This window comes from Heterocephalus glaber, unplaced genomic scaffold, assembly GCF_053883595.1.
Source record: "Heterocephalus glaber isolate CG9 unplaced genomic scaffold, H.glaber_assembly_v1.0 deba00001497, whole genome shotgun sequence".
Taxonomy (NCBI): domain Eukaryota; kingdom Metazoa; phylum Chordata; class Mammalia; order Rodentia; family Bathyergidae; genus Heterocephalus; species Heterocephalus glaber.
The window spans coordinates 35,863,626-35,883,995 of NW_028258320.1; the positions used below are offsets into that span (position 1 = coordinate 35,863,626).

General features: G+C 35.3%; 1 protein-coding gene across 3 annotated transcripts in view; it reads left to right on the forward strand.

Annotated features, from left to right (window-relative positions):
* The first annotated feature begins 481 nt into the window (after window positions 1–481).
* Window positions 482–20,370, forward strand: part of A1cf (APOBEC1 complementation factor) — a 104,469-nt gene continuing 84,580 nt past the window's right edge. For 2 of the 3 annotated variants that reach the window (XM_004858325.4, XM_004858326.4), the window contains exon 1: window positions 482–579. The gene's annotated coding sequence lies outside the window, so the exon portion shown is untranslated. The remainder of the gene's footprint in view (window positions 580–20,370) is intronic. The other variant, XM_021239115.2, reaches the window with a different exon arrangement.

Genomic DNA, 20,370 nt, shown 5'->3' on the forward strand with positions numbered 1-20,370 from the left:
CCCAACCTGAGCTGGCCTTAATCTCCCCACATGGTTATATAAATGCTTTGTGTTTTCTGTTTGTAGGCCAGCGTTTATCTTCATACTTGACCTAAAACTCCACACTTGATGTAATACAGTGATAGAAAATGTGTGAAACAAAAAAAAAATTCTCAATTATCTTAGCCTTAATTTCACTTTGAAGCAGCAAAAAAACAAGAAAACTATCATAAACAGAAGTTTAGTTACCCAAATTGCAGTAAGTTTTACTTTTCAAATATATAAATTGATAAAACAGCTTCAAAATAGCATTTACCCCAGTGGTTTTTAATGCAAAACGCATTTTAATTCTGTAAACAAAAAAGAAGGATAATTTTGTAGATTCTGTTTGAGCTGTAGGGACCCACTATCTGGTCAAAGGGTTGTATGGACAGAAGAGACAGGGTGAGTTAAAGTTTAACTCCCAGGAATTGTAAACCAAACCTAAAGCCACTGAACCTTTGGAGTTTGATATGATGATTAGAACATAACCACAGTGACACGTTGAATTCGCCATAATCAAGGAACCTTTTCCGGGTGGGGATCTCTGAAATTACTCAGGTATGGTCCATGTGTTTTTCTTTTTCTATCTCAAGCCTGTGGAACTGTGCAATGTGATATCTGCGACAGTGCATGAAAACAGCTTTTGCTCTCTTCTAGTACTAAGTCTAATCCACTGTATTGTCTAGTTTGTTCTTAAGAAAACAAGGAACATATTGGAATAATCATAAATCTCAAAATGAAGTGACTGCTGCATATTTCTCTTTGATTTAATCAATTTCTAAGGTTTAAGAAAAAAAGCATATTCAGCCCCGTGGGTTTAAGAATGGGGCTAGTGTTCTGAGAAGCTTATTTAGTCAGACAGCAGGGAGAATTATAGTTTAGTGCCTGCTCTGGTCCTAGGACCTTGGAACCAGAAATGTAATTAACTTCTCTGACAGATTTTGAATTCTCTATATGGGTCATAATTTCTACGATACTTTAGACTTCATATGTTTAATTATGCCCTCTGCTATCAGCCCCCATTTAAAAAAACACGTGATTTCTTGCTACTCTATCATTATCCTGCTTACCAAAAGAATGCCCTAAGCCATTTCTTTATAATTCTTGCAAAAATGATAACAAAATCAGAATATGTTAAATCTCAACCTTGGAATAGCTAATAATTAGACCATTTCCATAGTCTGGGCAACTGTATTACAGGGGATATATTTTCACATCATCATTTTTTTCACCCCAAAGAGGTGATCCACAACCAGAGGATGAGGGTTCTAAAGGAAGAAATCAGTCCAGGCATTTAATAGGAATATCCTATTCCTGTCAGAAATCTCCTAAACCCTCTGATTAAAATACTTTTGTTTCATGATTATGAAAGTTCCAAGAAGAAAGTTTCCATGATAAATAAGTTTCTTTAGTATAGAATTTTGCAAGTGTGCACTGTGTATCTCCAAGATGAAGGCTATAAAATTATATGTGCTGTGTATAGGATTATTAATGTTTGACAGAACATATATTGGTATAAATTAACTCTAGTTATAATTCAGGAACCCCAAAACTGTGTTGTCTGATATGTAACATTCTTTATAATGTGCTGAGAGCATGTAATTGGAGGACAATTCTGGAAGGAAAAGTGAACTCACTTATCAAAGCAATGAGACTCTCCTGATAAATACAAAGAAATAGACAACTTACAGGGTTCATCCTTAAGGAGCATATTTTCTGGAATAACATTGATTCTACCCACTTTGGATGAATTTTACATTTTACTGGCCCAATTTATTATTTATCAAATTATGGGAAGAAAAGATAGTTGGCAAGAAAAAGAAACTGTCATGAAACAAATATTAAAAAATGGCATAATGGATATAAAAATCAATGAATACTTAGTAATTTCCAACTGGGCTAATACTAAGCACTCTTCTAATAATTTGAACATTTTCTACACTATATTTAGTAGACATTGATAAATGTGGCACAAAAAGTGACCATAGTCAAGTAAGTCAAGTGGTTAGACAACTTTTATTAATGTCTAGCATATTACACATTTAAATCATATCTATCCTCCTTATTACCACCTCATAAACCCTCTATCCCCTATGCCTGTTCTCTTCCTTTTGTCTCATAAGATTCTCCCTTCTACTTACATAGGACCTTGTCTTTTTCCATTTTTTAATATTTCACTTATAAAGGAAAACACGATACTTGCCTTTTTATGCCTGGATTGTTTCACTTGACATGATGATCTCTGGCTCCTGCAAGTGACACGACTTCGTTCTTCTTTGTGGCTGAATAATACTTCATTGTGTATATATACCATATTTTCTTTACCCATTCATATGCTGATGGGCACCTAGACTAGTTCCATATCTTAGATACTGTGAATTGTCCCCCAATATACTCGGGTATATAGGAATCTCTATAGTATGCTGACCTTAATTCCTTCATGTATATACCAAGAAATGTTATAACTGCACCATTTGGTAGTTCTATTTGTAGTTTTTTGTGGAACCTCCATACTGGTTTCCATAGTGGTGGTTATACTAATTTACATTTCCGCCAGCAGTGTGCAAGAGTTCCTTTTTCACCTCATTCTCACCAGGCTCGCGCTCTCTCTCTCTCTCTCTCTCTCTCTCTCTCTCTCTCTCTCTCTCCCCTCTCTCTCTCTCTCTCTGATCTTGATGATAGCCGTTCTGATTAGGGTGAAATGGAAATTCAGTGTTGTTTTGATTTGCATAAGTCTCTTCAATTCGTTTTCCCATTTATAGATGGAGCTATTTGTGGGTGCTTGTGTGTGTTAAACATTTTTAGTTCTTTATATATTCTAGACATGTATTAACCCTTTGTCAGCAGAGTAGCTGGTGAAGATTTTCTCCTGTTCTCTAGATGGTCTCTTCACTCTGTTGATTGTTCCCTTGCTGTGCAAAAACTTAATTTTATATAGTCCCATTTGTTGATTCTTGACATTATTTCCTATGCTACTGTGCTTCCTATTCAGCAGGAAGTCTTTGCCTGTGCCATGATTCTAACTGTTTCCCCTATGCTTTCTTCATGAAGTTTTAAGGCTTTAAGTCTTCTACCTAAACTGTGATCCAATTACCATTAATCTTTGTACAGGATGAGAGACAAGGACCTAGTTTCAGTATTCTACTTATGGATATCCAGTTTTCCTGGCACCATTTATTAAAGATGTTGTCTTTTCTCCAATGTATGTTTTGGGCCTCTTTGTCAAAAACCAGATGATTGTAGATATATGAATTTATTTCTGTGTCCTGTCTTATATTTCATTGGTCTATATATCTATTTTTGTGCCATTCTGTTTTGTTACAGGGTATTTTGTGGGTTTTTTAGTATAATTTGAAATCTGGTATGGTGATGGCTTCAGCATTGTTCTTTTTGTTTAGGGTTATTTTGGCCATTCTGGATTTTTTTTGTTTTTCCATATGAATTTTAGGATTTTTTTCTAGTTTTGTGAAGAATATCAATGAAATTTTGGTGGGAATTACATGAAGTTAGTCAATTGTTTTAGTAATATCACCATTTTAACAATATTAATTCTGTCAATCTACGAATATGAGAGGTCTTTCCATCTTCTCATGTCTTCAATTTCTCTTTTCCACCCTGTATAATTTTTCTTGCAGAGGTCTTTCACCTCCTTGGCTAAATTGATTCCTAGGTACTTTTTTTTTTTTGGTACCAGGGATTGAACTCGGTCACTTGTGCTTGTGAGGCAGGCAGCGGAACCACTGAGCTAAATCCCTGGCCCAATTCCTAGATACTTTTAAGCTGTTGTGAATGGAATTGTTTTCCTGATTTCTTTCACCACTAGTTCATCATTGCTGTACAGGAGACCAGTGGATTTTATTCTGGGTATTAGACAATTTAAATCAGGCCCTCTACTATATGATTGAGTAATAACATATAGTAAGCATTATATTGTGAAGGACACTTCTAAGTACTCTCTATACACATTTATTCTTAGAACAACCATATGAGGCAAATACTATTATGACAAAACTGAGTTTCAAACAAGTTACCAAACAGGCTCAATGTCACCCAGATAGTTAGAGGCAGAACTAGGTTCCCTAGCTGAGTGGTCTGATTTCAGAATACAAGCATATAACCATTGTAATGTAGGGACTATATGTGTAACTCTGTTCACTCATTGTGAATACAGAACCAAAACAATAGTCAATGTTTTCTTTCCTAAACATACTTTACTACAGAATATGTTCTTCCAGTAATAGCTATTAATGTCTCTCAGAACTGATATTCCTCAGAACACAGATTTTTTTTAAAAAATACATAATTTTTATAGCCTGTATCCAGCATTCATCACAACAAGAATCATTAATGCATCATTACTTTTGAAATCACCACAGTTGGACACATCTAGGGACCACACTCTTATCATTTCCCACCAAACAGGACTGTGCCTGCCTGAGAGGCTTTCAAAATTAGTTACAGAAAAATATTGGACTTTTCTCCAGACAGAACTAGGTTGGAATGCCTGTTCCAAATCTTCCTGGGTTTACGAATTTGTACACATTATTTGATTTTCCAGAATCTCAGATTCCTCAGTTGTGAAATAGGCATAAAATGATAAATAAATAGAATGATAAATTTATAGTTAAGCAAAGTCCCCAGTGCTTAGAAATTCAGTAAAACTCTCCATTTCTCTCTTTATAACAATCTCTTAAAAACTCCAGAAAAATCTTTTCAGACTTTCCAAATGTATCCATTAGCTCCTGTTTGTCAGAACAATTCCATTAAAACAGAAAACTGCATAAATAATGAAATTTTGATTAATCACAGATTCTATTCTATTTTTTAAAGTTACAACCTAAAATTCTTTTTTTAATATTAAAACACCCACAGGGTATACTTTATTTTAGAGAATATTGCAAAAACACCTAGTTGAAAGCCCAGTACCCCTTTTCCTCAAACCTATGGTAAACTCTGATATGATATATGTTCATTTCATCACATAGTCAATGTTAAAAATATGTTTCAGTAATTGTCTTTTAAAATACTGCCATCCCTCAGAAAGCAGGGCAGTACTTTGAGTACTGTTGCACAATGGCTGTCATTGCCTGATGTGTCTCTAAATGACTCAATAAGTTCAAACAACACAGTATTGATCCACCAAGGATAAACACCATTTTATCTTATTCACGGAAACAGTAACCAGGCTCCTCTAAAGTGCAGTTCTAACAGTCCAAACTCCCCCAGGAAAAGCGGCTGGAAAAGGAGCCCCACTCTTGCAGTGACAGACTACATTAGACATCTAAATCCCATCTGCTCCTTGACCTGGAATTGCAAATCCAGCCAGTTATTATTAACAAATATTTACTGCTAATTGGATCAGGAAAGCAAGTTTATCACTTTATGTCAAACTTAATCCAACTAACTAGGTTACCAGCTTCAAACAATATTTAAAATTTTTAATTTAATAAAATAAAATTTTGTATGATATATATTTTGGTTGATACAAATCAAAAATCAAAATATAAGCCAGGAATGCTGGTGCATGCCTGTAATGCCAGAATTCTAGGAGTCCAAGGTGGGAGGATTCCAAGTTCGAGCCAGCCTGGGCAGCTTGGTGACTTAGCAAGAACTTGTCTCAAAAAGTACAAAGGGCTAGGGGTTTAGCTCAGTGTGAAGGCCCTGGGTTTAAGCTCCAAACCAAAACACACACACACACACACATTTGATAACCACTAGGCTTGGTACCAGAACTCTTATGGGTACCAAAATCATCACAAGCTCAAGTCCCTTATATAAAATTGTGCAGTATTTACATATAACCTACTCACATCCTCTCATATACTTTAAATCATCTCTAAGCTATCTATAATATCAAAGACAGTGTAAAAGCTATTGCATAGTTGTTTTTAAAGGAATATTTTTAAAGGAATATAATACAAGGAAAAAAAGCCTCTGCATGTCCAATACAGATGAAGTTTTTTTTCAAATATTTTAAATCTGCAATTGATTGAATATATGAATGAAGAAACCACAGATTTGGAAAACTGTATTTCCTTTCATAAAACTGGTTGTCTTCACTAAAATGTGCTGGTACCTCTGACTCTCAGATTTGAATTTTTAAAAATATGTAAGCTTTTTATATATGGATATATAGGTAGAATTTTATTTATATAGCTATGTATTAACAACCATATGGAAAACATTTTCCATGCACGTTTATTCCAATGGGGATTGACCTGTCATAATATTAAGAGGGAAATAGTAATGAGAATGTAAGAACTTCCTCTAGTTTGCATAGTTACATACAGTGCTCTGCTCTAGAAAATAATATGACTAAAGAAAATCAGCATGTGACAATTTGGCTAGACAGAATGTCTAAGTGAGCAAATTGGTTTGTAATTCTATAAAACCCTATTTTCAATTATGTAATAATGTCTTCCTTCCTCCAGCAGTTAAAAAATTATCATTGTTTTGGGGTGCCAAATTGATTTAGGGAGACTAGATTTTTTTTAATTCATTAAGTTTATTGGTACATTTTAGGTATACAATATGATGACATTCATCATTGGGAATTTGTACCTTTTACATGATCTATCTTGGTTCTTATTTTTTCTCCATTCCCCTGCCCTCCCTTCAACCCCTCCACCCCACCCTATTTACAAAGACTTTGTTTCTATTTTTTCCTGGGAACACTAGAGTTAAGTAATAGATTAACTCCCCTACTCTCCCATCCTCATAGAATATTTGAGCCTATAAAAATATTTCAGCCTATAAAAATATTTCATGCAAAAGCAATTATATGAACTTTTAAATGCCAAATCTCTTCATAGTCCACTTAGTATTCTTAGTTTTTTTAAAGTAATTGAGTTATTATTCATTATTTCAATAGTACAAAGTTAGTAGTTCATTGAAAGATATTCTCACCCATTCTTTTTATATACCACAGTGCTGGTTATTAGTGGGTCTTCAACTACTCTACTGGAAATTAACTGATTTATTGAGCAGTTAAAAGGCTAGATGAAACAATGAAGAGAGAACATATGGGTCCACATGGATTTGAGAGAAAAATCAATGGGGGACCATGCTGGTCCCAGAAGGAAACAGCCCTTAAAAGATTTAATTCAGTCCGGATACTATAGTATACAGCAGAAGACCCAAAGAAATGGAGGGTTATAAAAATCTCCTAACACACAGTTAGGAGACTGGCAAAGTATTATACACAAATGCAATTGTTTCTCATTTCTAGCATTTTGGTATTTTGCATTTATTTCTTTTATTGGGAACTTGCTTATCTTTTTTAGCTGTGGCCTTCCACAAGAAATAAATTGGCTTAGTAGATATATTTAAACCCTAATGTCTCTGCTTATTTGCAGGCAGAAATCAGAAACTGATTTCATGGGGGAAAGAACTGTGGGGGCACAGATACATGTCCATCCCAGGAATCCTCTTTCTAATCCTCTTTCCTTAAGAGCTCTTGGGGCTCCTTATAATTCAGGCATTTTCTCCCAACAAAATAAAGTTACCACTTCATAATTGTGATAGTGATGTTATAATAACAGCTCAACTTTGATATTCTCACATAGCTACTGCTCCTTGCCGAGCCCATTGGCAAATTTGTAAATCTGCCTATAAAAGAGATACTCTTGTTATGTCATTTTTCTACTAGAGAAACTAAGGCTTGCAAACACGAACAAACTGTCCTAAATTTACAAGCTAATCAGTAGTGGAAGCAGGAATGATTCACAGCACTCTGGCACACACCTCACCCATGCAAACTGAAGAGAAATGGAATGCCAAAAAGCAATGAGGCTTGGAGCCGGAAAGAAACTATGAGATCCTTTGACAGAGAAAAGCTAAATGAATTTCTCAAGGATAGAAGACACTTCCATTAGGTTAAGAATCAAACTCAAAACTCCAACCATCACACAATAGCATCCAAAAAACTGGAATACCTAGGAATCATCCTAACAAAAGAAATCAAAGACCTCTTCTCTGAAAACTATGGCACTCTGAAAAGAGAGATTGAAGATGATATCAGAAAATGGACAGACATCCCCTGCTCCTGGGTAGGAAGGATTAATATAGTGAAAATGGCCATACTTCCAAAACTGCTATATAGATTTAATGGAATTCCAATTGAGATCCCAGCAGCATACTTCATAGACCTTGAGAAAACAATCCAAAAATTCATTTGGAACAAGAAGAGACCCAGAATAGCAAAAGCAATTCTAGGTAACAGAGACATGGCAGGGGGTATCACAATCCCCAACCTGCAACTCTACTACAAAGCTATTGTGATAAAAACAGCATGGTACTGGCAAAGAAACAGACCTGAGGACCAGTGGAACAGATTAGAAGATGCAGAAACAACGCCAGACACACTCAGCCATCTCATCTTTGACAAAGGAGCGAAACACCCTCACTGAAGAGAAGATAACCTCTTTAATAAATGGAGCTGGAAAAATTGGGCTTCAACTTGCCAAAGATTAAAACTAGACCTATATCTCTCACCATGCACTAAACTAAAATCAAAATGGATTAAAGATCTAAATATTAAAATAGAAACTCTGAACCAGTTGGAACAGAAGTTAGGTAGAACTCTTGAAGATATCACTGTAGGAAAAGATTTTATGAACAAAACCTCAGTTGCCCATGAACTAGCACAAACAATCACCAAATGGGATCTCTTCTTATTAAAAGGCTTCTGCACAGCAAGAGAAACCACCAGCAGTGTGAAGAGACAACCCACAATGTGGGAAAAAATCTTCACCTGCTCTTCCTCAGACAAAGGTCTACTATCTCAAATCTATAAAGAACTTCAAAAGATCAGACCTCCCAAATTTAAAGACCCAATCCAAAAATCAGCATCTGAAATGAACAGACATTTCTCAGACAAGAAGTAGAAATAGCAAATAAATTCATGAAAAAATGTTCAACATCAGTGGTCATTCGAGAGATGCAAATGAAAAGAATGCTGAGATTCCCCTTCACTCTAGAAAGAATGGCTGCTATCATGAAATCAACCAATAACAAATGCTGGTGGGGCTGTGGGGAAAGAGGAACCCTGCTCCACTGCTGCTGGGAGTGTAGACTGGTGCAACCACTGTGGAAATCAGTATGGAGATACCTCAAAGAACTAGGACTGGAAGTCCCATTTGACCCCTCTATTCCACTGCTGGGGATCTTCCCCAAAGAATTAAAAGAATCATACCATAGTGATATATGTGTGCCCATGTTCATAGCAGTGCAGTTTGTAATAGCTAAAACTTAGAAACAGCCCAAATGCCCATCAACTGGAGACTGGATAAAGAAAATGTGTTTTTTTTATAAAATGGAGTACTACTCAGCCATAAAAAATGAGAAATTAGAGACATTTACAGCTAAGTGGATGCACTTTGAGGCAATACTTTTAAGTGAAATAAATAGGACACACATGAATAAATTCCGAATAGTTTCTCTGGTGTGAGAAACTGAAAGTGTAAATAAAGACTAAATGTATAATCGGTAATGTTAAATAGGAAGAAAAGGGGCAAAGGGGAAGGAAGTGGGAGGGCTAGGGGAAAGGATAGAAGGGAATGGGATTAATATGAGAAAATGGAAAAATAGGAACAAAATCTTTGTAAATAGGGAGGACTGGAGGGCTTGAAGGGAGGGCTGGGGAAGGGTGAAAAATAAGAACCAAGAGAGACTATGTAAAGGTGCAAATTTCCAATGATGAATGTCATTGTATTGTATACCTAAAGTGTACCAATGATTAGAATGAATAATCGATAATGCAAAATAGGAAGAAAAGGTCCAAAGGGGTAGGGGTAGTGGGAGGGGCAGGGGAAAGGAAAGAAGGGAAAGGCAAAATGATGGGAAATGGAAAAAATGGAAATAAAGTCTTTGTAAACAGGGAAGGGTGGAGGGCGTGAGGGGAGGGCTAGGAATGGGGAAAAAATAAGAACCAAGATGCATTATGTAAAGGTACAATTCCCAATGAGAAATGTAATTGTGTTGTATACCTACAATGTACCAATAAAAGAATTTAATACAAAAAAAACCCTCCAACCATCAGGAGGGCTCTTGCCATTATACCACCTCCCATCATACACAAGTCTACTCAGCCTGATTCTCTATACAAATTTTAAGAAAAAAAAGATTAATAGGACCCCCATAGTTAAGAAATCTACTTTCTATGTCCTGAATCAAAGACTCATAGACAGGGACTCAGTTAAAGGAGACCCTTTTTGTGACTTGGGAGATGCCAAGGTTCAGATCACAGACATATATACAAGAGAAAGCACAGGCACCGTGAACATTATGACAGAATCAGCCCTGGAGACATCACTGAAAATACAAAGTAATTGTGCTAAAAGACTTGGATGTCCAACAACCAAATTCTGTTAGTGTCTGAAGAGGACAAAGTACCTCCCATCTGGAAGACACAACTTTCTCCCCTTGGGAAGAATAACTGGGCTTCTAGGTCCATGTCTGCTAAGGGATTCCCATATTACACTGACCTAATTTGGAAGTTTAAATTGAAGCTCAGCGGCTTCCAAATAGCAGCTCCCCCAGCCAGAATGGTGATTCATTTAGGGTAAAAATGAGTTAGTTTCCAGAAGTTCCTTATCAAAACACAAATTAACTAGGGTGCTAAGAATGAATGATAGGGACACTTAGCCTGAAATCACCTAACAGTTGAAAAAGCCGAGCAAAGCCAGATATGGTGGTGCATGGCCATAATCCCAGCACTCACGGGGCTGAGGCAGGAGGATCAGTGTGTGTTCCAGGGAAGCCTGGGTTACATAGTGAGTTCAGGGCCAGCCTGAACTATATAGTGAGACCCTGTCTTCAAAAAAACCCCAAAAATAAAAAAATAAAACTAGAATAAAATGCCTGGAAAAATATTGTGGGAATGATGCTTAGGAGAAGGAAGTTCTGATGGGGAAGAGAGGATGTAGAGGGTAGGCAGCCATGAGTAACCAGAGGGTGATATAAGGGTCTTGGATGACAGGTATTTGTCTGACTTTTGATGAAGAACTTATTTATTAAATAATTATGCTTAGCTATTAAATTCATTCAAGCACCACTATACATACAATAATTCTTTTCTAAATATACCTATAAAATAAAATTTTTTAAAAAATTTGTTTTCTGTCACTCCCTCATTGTACCAGGTACTTAATACAAGAGTACTGGCTTGAATTGGAAACGGGGAACGCCATTATATGGTCCCTTAGGATACTAAAAGAAAAACCTGAATCTAGAAACTCATTTTTATTTGCCTTTAAGAAACCAGCCATGAAATCAAGTATTTTCTGTAATAATAATTCAGTAACTCATAAATTACAAAGACTTCTCTAATTCTGCATGATGCAGTGTTATCATAGCAAAAAAAAAGAGATTATGTTAAAGTAGAGAATTCTAGACCCAGAATTTCTAGCTAGAGTCAAATCCTGACCCCACCTTGATCTCATTATTCCTGTTTGACCTTGAGCTAATACTTAGCTTCTCTATGCCTGTTCCCTCTTCTGTTAAGTTTAGAATTGTTTTAAGAATTAGATCAGAAATTACATATGAAGGGCTTAGAACATTACCAAGCAAATGTGTAGAAACCTTAATTATTATAGCCATAATTCTAATCACATTTCTATGTTGACAACAAAATTCTTTAATAAAAGCAAATGGTTGGGAGAAAATGAGGGCACGAGGTAAAAATTTATGGAATAATTTTTAAATTGGAATGAGGAGGCTCAGAAATTAATTCCATTCTCACCACTATTTGGAGCCTCATTTCCCTGATTCTGTCACAGTTTTTCCAAGGCAAAAATCCTCTCTGGTTAAGTCTGAATTGTTAGAAGAAACCTAGGTAATTACTGAGCAAAGCAGGAGAGAAAGATGGAACCTCATGCCAGAGGCATTATTATTCTCACGCATGATTATTTTCATCATTACAACAAAAAGATCAGTACTCAAAGCCACCTCTAAAAATTCAGGTAATTGTCAAAGAGTAGGATGATTACCGGTACTTAGCACAACAAAATGCAAGCATGAAATAAATTAACCTTTTCCTAAATCAGTCCCCTAGGCATAGGGACTTCCTGAAGAGCAAATCCCCAAAGAGAAAATTGAACACAGTGGTGGGTAGAAGCTCACTGGGTCCAGAGGGATATCAGGACTGCTCTGGAAAGTGTTAGAGGTCAGTTTGCATTTTAAGGGAAGTGACTGGATGAAAGGACAACAAAGGGACCCTCCCTTCTATATGGAAACAGTGTATGGCCATTCTATTACAGGGGTCAGTCCTCAAAGTGGCTTTGGAACTAAGGAATTCTAGCACACATTAGTACGTTCCAAGACATCTTTGTGTCTTAAGGCACCTGCACTCCATCCCCATCTCAACATTTAATGACCATTCCTTCTTCTAGACAAGTGCACAGCACATCCTCCTGTTCCCCATTGGATTTGGATATTGAGTTTATCCTGGAAGAGGTTGGATTATGTTAACTTATACACTGAGAATTTATTTGGTGGCACCCTCCACCCACCACTGGAGTTCAATGTTGTTCTCAGTGCTATGCTGGATACATGGATGGATTGTGCTTTTCTCCCTAACTTGAGGGAACTGCAGAGGCTTCTTCAGAGTTCCCAACGCAATCCTAGGGTAACTGATCACTTTCTTCTTCAAAGGCTCTTATTTCTCTGAAAAAATAATATTTATTTACTATGGTTAATTAGTACTTTCCTAAAGGCCAGAAAAGCATTCTATTTGTTTTTTAATTCCCAGATGTAGCACACACAGTGTTAGACACCTAATACTGGTACAATCTTGCTTGTTGAATTAGTCACTTCACTGGGAAGAAACAAAGAAGAAAACCACTGAGTGCTCTGTGCCTAGCCCCATGCTCAGTAGTTATCTTTTCTCCCTGAATTGGTATTATAACTCTAGGTGGTAAGCATTCTTATCGCCAAATATGAAATTAAGGCATTGGTCAAATAACTTGAGCCAGGTCTGCAAAGTACCAAGGAGAAGAACTCCAATATTCAAACCTAAATCAGTATGAATCCAAGATCCTGTGTTTTTGTTTTCTCTAATACAATTGCATCATGCCTATAAATCAATAATGAACAAATTGTATGGCAATATGTAATACAATTGTAATATCAGAAATAAAGAAGACAAAGTCTGTGACAATCAAAGATGCTATATAAAATTTTCATTTACTTTGACAAGTATCTATGAATTAGTTATTAAGTGTTCAGTGCTAAGGTCTGGACTAAAGACATGTGTACATGGCCTTTGGGAGTTTATAGTCTTCCCTCTATTTGCTACAGTCCTAGTTCTGCCATTTTTTCCCACCTGCCTCTAAACTGGTTTTTCTGCCTCTGATCCATTCACAACAAAACTCATGGAGTCACCTTCCTGAAGTACACCCATTTCTGGTAGAATTCTTCTGGGAACTTCACAGCAAGATAAGAACGTTCTATCATGCTGATGTGGAGTTCATTCCTTCCTACCTTACCAGCCTTGTTTTCACACACACTCCCTTAATACTGTCCTAAAACCTGCCTTCATCATCCCAAACATACTCAATTTCTTACTCATCCATGATGTTTTGACTTACACCTCTGTTCCTTAGAGTCCATCTTTTTTTCCTCTTCACCTAACTCCAAAGCATCCTTGAACCACTCTGAGTAAAGGGCACATGCTATAAGTTAATGGAGTACAAGGTTGGAAAAGTTCAATATGTGATGAAAGAAAAGTTGACATTGATTGATAGTGATAAAATATGGGTCCACTGAACATATTTAATAGGAGAGCAACATAATGAAAAGGATATTCAGGATAATTACCAAAGATTGTGACGATAATATTAGAGCTGGAAAATAGTAGAAACTAAATTAAGATGATAATATAGGTATGAAGTGATGGTAGAATTGATGGTAATTAATGACAAAAGAGCAACATATCAGTACTTCATGGCTGGCTAATAAACAGCCAAGAATTTAGTAAAAGCAGTTTATACCAATGCATGTAAGTTAGCACAAGATCAAAGCATACATAATGGGGCTTTTTCAAAGGAAACAGCCTTTTTTTTCTTTGTTAGAGTCAGAGGAGTTTAGTGCCACTTTAACACAGAGCTTCAGAAAGTTAGATTCTATAAACTTTGTTCAAGAATCAAATGTTTTCCATTCATCAGGGACTGGAAGTCTTGGAAATAATTGAGTTTTCAACTCAAATTTTTCCACATTGGTTTGAGGAAACCTAATACAGCTACTAAGTTCAAAAGAACAATCTCAGTGTGTGTGGGGGGGGGGTATGGGGTAGAGGGAGAGGAGAGAAGGAGAGAGAGAGAGAATAAAAACAACTCAACATATTTCTGTAACACGCCATATGCAATTGGCCCTAACACTACTGAACAATCATCAGCTTTTAAGGCAAAAAAGATCTATACTACATTCCATGATTAATATTTTATTGATTAACAAATCCACTTAAAACAAAACATATGCAAAGAAATTCTACTCTTCTCATTATGTCATGTCATTCCAGAATTTCTAATCTCTGCCATGCTGTTTCCTGGGGTTTTTAAGAAAGTCAGGGATGACAAAAAGAGTTGAGTATCATTACTTCATGAAGATAACACAAAAGTCATTGGTAGCCTGATCATGTAGGTACTAGAATAACAACACAGGAAGTAGAGAGCTATCTATATGCATTAACCAGGTTTCTCCAAAGAAATATAATGAATAGGATATGTTTGTGAGATGTGTGTGTATGTGTGGGGAGAGAGAGACAGAGAGAAAGACAGAGAGACAGAAAAGTTTACAGAGATTTATTACCTATAAAGAGATGTATTATAAGGAACTTGCTTATGTGATTATGGAAGAGGAAGTCTCAAAATTTGTCATTAGAAAACAAGACCTTGGGGTTAGACTGTGTGTATTCCCAGTCTAAGTTCAAAGGCCTGAGAACCAGGAGAGCCAGTGGTGTATGTCCCAGTCTATAAGCTGCCAAGCTGTGGACCCCAGAAGAGTAAATATTTCATTTTAATCTAAAAGTCAGAAAAGACTAGTTGTCCCATTCAACACAGTTGGGCAGGAGGAATTTCCTCCAACTAAGCCTTACTTGTCTGCGGAGGTCTTCAACTGATGAAATGAGACTCACTCCTTAATAAACAAATTGCTTAACTCAGTCCACTGCTTCAAATGTTTGACTCATCCAGAAACACTCCCCCCACATACACCCAGTATAACATTTGGCCAGATGTCTGGGCCCCCAGTAACCTGTCACATTTAATTAACCTTCACAGTATAAACTTAAGGGAAGTGGACATCTGCTCATGTTATCTGATTTTAAAACTCTCCACTGCTTCCCCCATACACCTCTGCTCTCAACATATGCACAGTTTTCATCTGCTCTTAAAATTTTTCAGAATCTCTTTTTGGATGAAAAAAACCCTATCATTCATCACTCAGTATAAAGCATTGAGAAGGATAGGTCACACATGAGTATCTCTGTTTCATAGTTTCTGCCCTCTGCAATTTTGCAAGATACTGTTGGTAACGGAGCTAATTATGAAAGGAAAGATGATGCCTGCACTCTTGTGTGGTGTTGTGCAGCCAGTTTATTCATCCAGAAGTTTATGCACAATTGTGCACATCTCCTAATGCACTCACACATGCACACAACCACACATACACCGCTGTTCTCTCTTCTAAAGGCTGTCCTTACTCTCACTATTCAGTTTTTGCTTCACAGGGCTCTTCTATACAGAGAGCCCTAGCAAACAATAGTCTTATGCATACAGTGTTAAATACCTGTTTAGTGGGTCCATACTAAGACTGAGTTAAAAACAAATTAGTTGACTTGGAATCTAGGAAGAATGAGAGTCTTTTTAGGTCATTATTTCTAAATGCCAGAAATTCAGAAAATATTTACTAATTAGAAATGATGAAAATATAGACAATATATTAGAGAAAATGTGGGATCACTATTCCATTTCCTCTGTTGTCTAGTCTTGAATCTTTTTTTTCTCTTAGTGAGAATGTTTATGTATCTATCCTATTTATTTGTCAGGTGGGATAAATTCATTACCCTAAATTGGTTTGTTTTGACATTTAACGTGTATAGATTAGAGCTGAAGTCAGCAGTTCCAAACTCAGCTGCATGTTATTATTAACAAGGGACCTTTAAAACATACCATTTCCAGGACCCCACTCTAGATCAGTTGGATCCAAATCCTCCAGATGGGAAGGCAATGCCTATGGCCTAAGCGAGAGTGGACTTTTAGCTACTTGCTAAAATTTAAGAACACTATCACTTAAACATCAAAATCCTGTTTTTGACAAGATTCACACAAGTTCATACTTCTTCTTGTTGTCTTTCCTTATATAATTCACAGTTCCAAGCTAAATCCCAGGAATTTAAAGGGCTTCACAATGATATTTAAAGGGCATTTTAAGCAAATAAATGGTGAAATGTTTTTTTCAAGTACATAAAATATGCCTCCATAATTCCCACTTAATGAGAAATGAGCTGAAAAGTACAAGTGTTTCTATTGGACTATAAATTACAGAATTTAAGGAGATCTTTAAAATAATAATTTGTTCTGGCTATTTGAAATTACTTTTCCCTCAAACAAAACAGAAAGAATTTCTAGATGTCAGAATTATTTTTCAAGAATGATGGTCTGTGAGCCAGATAAGCTTGTTTAACTTTCCCAATAGTTCTGGTAACTTTTTTCGAAATGAGATTATGTCTAATTCCTGAATTTAACAGTTTTTTAAATGAGAAAACATCTCCTCCACCTTGCATGTTTTAAAGCCCTGATATAGTTCAGATATATCATGCAGATGAATTCATACATATGTATATATAAACCATGTACAAAAATTACACTATGAGAATCATTTTTCTATTATGCATCTCCTTGTTCTTTTTCTCTGATAAACTCGAAGTTAATAGAAGTAAAGGCTTTTTTCCTAATACAGTTTTATTTTTCTCTGTAGATAGTTTTTATCATAGTACAGTTTCCCCAGGATCTTAAGTTTTACTATTTTATGTTACTTTAGTAAGGATTCAGAATAATTCCAAAAAGAATGGTATATGGATTTTAAACATCAACAAACAGTAATCAAAACATTGGCCCCATACATCTCTGAAAAAATATTGTTTCTTTAGAAAGTTATGAGTTACCCTTGCTTCTTGACAACAGTTACTCTCTTTTCTTTAAAATATACTATATATTTCAGACAGAATCAGCCATTTCTTAGCCATAAGAGCTACCACAGGAGCAGGAGAAAGAATAATGAATTAAAGCATGGAAGAGAGTTGGGGGAAAAAAGGAATAAAAGTGTATATGGACATTTGAAAGTGAAGGATAGGAGGACTGTACTTTCAAAGTAGTGTGTTTCACGCCGTGGAAGGCACCATGACTTTGGTTACCCACCATATCCTTACCTCATCAGATATTCAATCCATAGTTGATTTTTTCTCTCTGAATATCTGCAATCTAGAAGATCGGTGGAAAGAACTAACATTTAGTTTATGTACAATAAACATGAAGACAGAGTCACATCCTCCCAAGTGATGCATTACATGATAAACCGTGAGCATGTTACACCTTCAGGAAGTAATGTTTGGGTTCTATTTCTAAAGGGCTCAGATCCTGGTCCAAGTGAAATATCAGATTATCCACCCACCACCTGCTCAAAGGATCCCCTATAATAGCTCATTTTCACTTCACCCAACAGGCTAAATTACATAGTGTGTTAAGGAACCAAGGCCACATGTCCCTATGGAACAGAATGCAGACTCACAGTGTCACCCCATCAGCATCTTCATGGCTCCCTGTGTTGTTCATAGCAACACCTTAAGAGAAGCAGAATAGCTATTATAATCTCTCCATCCCCTGGCTACTTTTGTTTAAGGTGAGGAAACTTAGAAGAAATAAAATTTAGTAATTAAGACCACAGATCCTCTTCCCGGAATAACTAGATTCAGATTGTTAGTCTCTTACTTATTATCTGTGTAACACAAGACACATTAATTCACCTTTCTCTACCTTGGCTTATTACCTTTACTGCAGGAATGATAATACCTATCCCACTGAGGACTTATGAGGATTAAGCGATATATTGAAAATTTTTAGAACATATCATTAAATATGTATTCAGTAAATGTTGGCTGTATCTGTCTTATTTAAAATCTTTTAAAATTTTGCCACAAAGTAGGCAAAATGTTATCTTAGTTTTTCATAACTTTTTACTTAATTTGCATTTTCCTGATCACTAAAGATGAGAATATTTAAATTATAAATTTATAAGATTGTTTATATCTTTTTTCCGTGAATTGCCTATGTGTACTGATGTGTGAGTCTATCATTGACTTAAAATTATTTTTTGTATATTATAAATATTATTTCCCTATTACTTAAATAACAATCATTTTCTTTTAGTCTTTACCATTACAAAAGTCTGACATTAGTATGTAGTTCAATCTGTTAGTCTTTTCATTATGGCTATTTATGGGACTAGTCTGAAGACCTTCTGTACCACAAGATTATAAAAATATTCTCCTATTCTCCTATTTTTCTTCTAGTAATTGCACAATGTTTTTAAAGGTTATTTCTTTAATCTACTTAGACTGATACCATAGATTACTTTGCTTGCCAACTTTGTCTCTTTCTCACGTCATCTACGATTTCCCTATAACTTGAAATGGCATCTACTGGCAAATTCCAATACAAACAGAATTATGAGTCAGGATTTTTACTCTATGTTGTTAATCTATTTGTCTGTTCCTACATTTGTTCTATTGTTAACTTTATTAGGCTAGTTCCAAATCACTCTATACTTTTAATACATGTTATGGCACTAATTGCACATTTTTCCTGCCAGATGAATTGTGAAATCAATTTGTCAAATTTCAAAATAATTTCATTAGGATATAAATTGTAATTTCATTAAATTAATAATATGGGAAGAACTGGTATTTTTACAATAATAAGATTTTCACTTATCCAGGCCTTTAGATCTTTCAGTAGAAATTTATTATTTTTATCATACAGGTTTTAGAGACTTCTCACTGTTTATTATTCTTTTATAAGTTTTCTATTCATATTATACTTCACTATTTCTGTTAGAGAAATACCCCTTGTATTTTTTATTAATTCTAATGGTTTTAAATAGTTTATTTTCTTGTTCTTTTTAATGTTTTTTAATTTTTGGGGGGGTACCAGTGATCGAACTCGGGTCCCTGCGCTTGCGAGGCAGGCAATATTTTCTTGTTCTTAGTGAGGAGGAATGAATGAATTGTTTCAATAGTCAGTATGATGTGTGTTTCATGTTCAGACTGATGCTCTTTATCAATACAAACATGTTTGTACTCTATTGCTAACTTATGAAGAATTTTGTTATTTTTTAGAAAACAGTATGGGTGTTAAATTTTACTAAGTGCCACTTTTACATTTACTGTGATAATCATGCATTATCCTGTGTTAGTGAAGATAATTTAATGAAATCTCTCATGTTGAATAATCTTAAAATGATCTTTTTTATATATATTATTTTTAAACTTTGCTCTATCCAGGTATATATGTTCTTATATGTGGTATTTGTCTAGGTTGCCTTTTCTATTATATTTGCCTGGTTTTATGTTAGAGATGTGATAAGCCTTAGGACAATTTCACAAGATTTCCATTATTTTCTCTTCTTCATATAGCTATATATAATAAAGGAATTGTTTCTTTAATGATTTGCAGAACTTGCCTGATAAAACCATCTAGAAGTGGTGTTATTTGGAAGAAAAACATTGACTATTTTTCAGTGAAATTAATGATTATTAGTTTGTCCAAATTGTTAACATATCCTTGAGCCAACTTTGAAAATCCACACTTTTTTAACTTAATTTTCCATGGCATCTGTGTTTTTCAAATTATTGGTAAAGTGTTCTCATTTTTCACAAGTCTCTGGGTCTGTGGTTATATTTTTTCCACGTTATTTTTTAAATATATTTTTCCCTTTTTACCTTGTCAGGATTGCCAGCAGTATACTAACTTATTGATCTTTTCAATCATCTTTTATATTATTTATCAAGTATGCAGATTTTTGTATGATTAATTCTACTTTCACCTGTGATTTCTTTTCATTCACTTTGTTCTTTTCCTTGCTTCATTCGTTGAATGCTGTTATTTATTTTCTAGTAAATGATAACGTAGACTCTTGACCAGCTCTTGTAATAAAAAAGATGGGACTTCCTCTGAACATTTATTTTTAACATATTAAATTATATGACCAATATATCATAAAAGCTAAAAGTAATCAAATAAGCAAGAATGAAGAAAATTAAAGTAGTTCAGGAATCCACCACCTAGAGATAACCAG